Raw genomic sequence first — 3,433 nt, forward strand, 5'->3', positions numbered from 1 at the left:
GCTATATTATGCGGATGAGGAGAAAGAAGAAGATGATGTTTTGAGTTGTGTTGAAGAAGAGGAGGTGAAGGGAGACTCGTCTAGCCCAGCGAGTATAAACGAACTGGAGCCCCGTATTTTACTAAGTAGTGATAATGAGTTGAAGAGAGGTAAAGTAGATAAGAAGTCATGTAGAAATGGTGTGAGGAGGAAGGTAGGAGTAGGAGAGGAGAAGGAAGGCTCGTCCGGCCCAGCGAGCATAAACGAACTGGGACCATCTTGTATGCTAAGTAGGAGTGCGGAAGTGTGTGTAGGAGTAGGGAAGGGTAAGGAGGACTCGTCGGGGCCAGCGAGTATAAACGAACTGGTGCCTTGTGTTTTGTTAGATGTGGAGTTGAAGATGAAGCGAAGAGCTGAAGTGAAGAGGAAGATTGAGGAGGAAGCGAAGGTGGACTCGTCGGGGCCAGCGAGTATAAACGAACTGGTGCCTTGTGTTTTTTCTGATGCGGATAAGAAGATGAAGATTGAGAATGGGGAAGACTCCTTGCGCCGGGAGGATAAACGAACGGGCAACCTTGGTGCTAAGCTCGTGAGCCGCGAGGATAAACGAATGGCCGAATGTGTTGAGGATGGGGAAGACTCCTTGCGCCGGGAGAATAAACGAACGGGCAACCCTTGTGTGAAGCTCGTGAGCCGCGAGGGTAAACGAATGGCCGAGTGTGTTGAGGATGATGGGGAGAAGCTCGTGAGCCGCGAGGGTAAACGAATGGCCGGATGTGTTGAGGATGATGGGGAGGAGCTCGTTAGCCGCGAGGGTAAAAGAATGGCCTTGTGTGATGAGGATGGCTCCTTGCGCCGGGAGGGTAAACGAATGGTTGCACGTTGGGTGAAGAAGGAGAGGAAGAGGAGAGTTGAGGAAGAGAGGAGTAGTGAGGAGATGAGGAGGAAGCGTGATGGAGAGGAAGGAAGTGGTGAGAAGAGGAAGAGGAGGAAGATGTGGAAACCTGTGAATCATGCATTTGTCTATGGGGCAAAGGAGGAGACAACCTTGTCGAGTCCGATGCCCCTTGAATCCGAATCGGCTAGCGGGCGACAACGGGTTAGCTTTCGCAAGAAAGTGAAGTCCCACTGCTGCGAAACCGAGGAGGAGTTAACTTGTGCTTCAATGGCTAAGTCAGAGGGTACAAAGCCCTCATGCAGCAAACGAGGAGCAAAGGCCGAATCCGAGGGTAACAGACCCTCACGCGGCTTAAAGATTGGGAGTGCTGGGGAGCTCCGAGTGTGGTCCAACCATGGCAAGTGCGTCTTCAGGAGGCGAACCCAAGTGGTGAGTTTCAGGGAGGCACATGAGTCAGGGAAACCCACGTGCGCAGTCAAGCCCATTCTGGTCTCTGGGCCAAAGGGATGCAACCATCTTGGCGGAATCAAAGTGGCCGAAAGACTACGAGATGAAACCAAGGAGGAGGCAGGGAGGCTTCACACTCCTATGAGTTCCATGCAGATCCGGCTCTTCAAGGAGCAAGCAATGAAGAAGGGGGCGAGGTGTGAAGGCTTAGCTCCCGCGCGTGCTGTCAAGACGGATCCGGGCATGTTCAGGCCCATTTCTGAAGCAAAGCGAGGCGTGGTGGCCCCTCACCGAGTGTTGCTTGAGCAGATGGGAACCTTCTTGTCTTTTCAGGCCATACAGGGCCAGTTCGACGTGACTACGGCGGGGGACATAACCTTCGCAATGCAAGCCCGAAGGTTCAACGCTATGCAATGGACCAGACAGGCTTTCATGTTCTGCGTAGAGATTGATCTGGCCATCAAGGGCCTGAAATTTCAAGTTGGCTTGGCATGTACGGATAGATCTAGAGCCTGCCTTCTTTTCTTGCGCATGAGACAGTCAGATCTGGGCAACAGAGGCCCGAAGGTGATCGCGGCGAGGGAAATGGCCCTCACACTCCAGGCGCGGCGGTTTGATGCAACCCATCAGGTCGTCACGAGCTGGCCAGGCGCTCTAACTCTCCAGTCCAACCAGGGTCCGTGCTCTCATCCTATCCTTCGGCCGGGGCAAACTTCAAGAAGGGTGGGGGCATTTGATGCGGGAGACTCGAATCTCTCGCGGCAGGCTAAGCGACGTGCTCCTTGCGGGTGCGCCGTGCGGACTGTTCCTGGCACACGTGCTCCTCGTGCAGCTCAGTCCAACGGAAAACTTCCCCAGATCTTCTTCAAGCTAACTCTAAGTGGGTTCAAAGAGTGTGCCGCAACGTGGGGAAGAATTCCAAGCATCCTAAGTGCTCCCCTCATAGATCAGTCCAACAGAAGACTTCCCCGAATCCAACTCAAGCTTCACAAAGTTCAGTTCAAGGTGTGTGCTGCAACGCGGGGAAGGATTCTAGACGCGAGTGAAATGGATCTCGCGCGAAGGGCCAAACGGCATGCTGCTTCCCAGCAGGTCGGGTGGTTTTCTTCAAAAAGAGCTTCATGTCAGATTCGTGCCTTCAAGGGCACAAAGAAGACAGTTAGAAGAAAAGGGCGCGCGCTACTGAAGATTCGGACGATGGAGGTCCAACTCTTTTCAAGGGGAGGTGCGTTCAAGGCAAAACGCACCTCGTACACTCCCTTCATCGACAGTGAAGTGCAAGATCTCGCCAACGAGGGCCTTCTTTCGCAAGGTGTCATCGCCTGGACCCTTGCATTCTGGGCTTGGCATTCAGAGTGAAAGCTGCTTGCTAAGTCCTTAGTCCACAGGCAGCTCGGCGCGCTCAAGCTGTTTGGCCTAAGTTGGAGCATGGGTGCACAACATGTCTTCGACTGGGTTACCCTCCATTCTGTGCTTGTAATTTTTGGTCAGCAGGTGGATGGGTTGATGTGCACTATAAAGTCCCTTTCACAGTTCTGCCCAAGTCCCATTCTACTCCACAGTTGTAAATTGAGTCAGTGGGTGGAATGCAAGAAGTATGAAAAGTCCATGTTTCACGTTTGTAAATAGAGTCAGTGAGCATGGCACCTAGCGGGTAGACACTGGCCGCCTTGATAGTGAGGCGTGTTAAGACCCCCGACGATAAATATGAGTCTGAGTCATACTTGCAATTTTCAAAGGCTAGTAAGTTGTGCCTCCCCCACTCGATGTGGTCATCGAGTTTTTTTCAAGGGGAGGTGTGTATGAGGGAGTACTCCTTGTAGCTCCCTCACCCACGGTTTGGGCGTCGTGTTTGATGCGCGTTGATAGCTCCACCCACCCTCCGTGACATGGTCCCTTGCTGAGCCCGTGCAAGCTTGTAAATGTTTTCTATCTATGAATATGAGTTGAAGCCCCCAAGATGGGCCCTTTGGTAAACCTCGCGTCGTGTTCCATTCCGTGTCGCGTTCCGTGACGTGTTCCGTGACGTGTTGAGGTGCCCCGTGACGCGTTCCGGGGTCAAAATGCAAAAGTTCCAGAAAGGGTCTAGTGCCGCCCCGGGGCCTAGAA

This window comes from Lygodium microphyllum, chromosome 16 (genome assembly GCF_053477565.2).
Source record: "Lygodium microphyllum isolate KBCC chromosome 16, Lygodium_microphyllum_v1.1.10, whole genome shotgun sequence".
Taxonomy (NCBI): domain Eukaryota; kingdom Viridiplantae; phylum Streptophyta; class Polypodiopsida; order Schizaeales; family Lygodiaceae; genus Lygodium; species Lygodium microphyllum.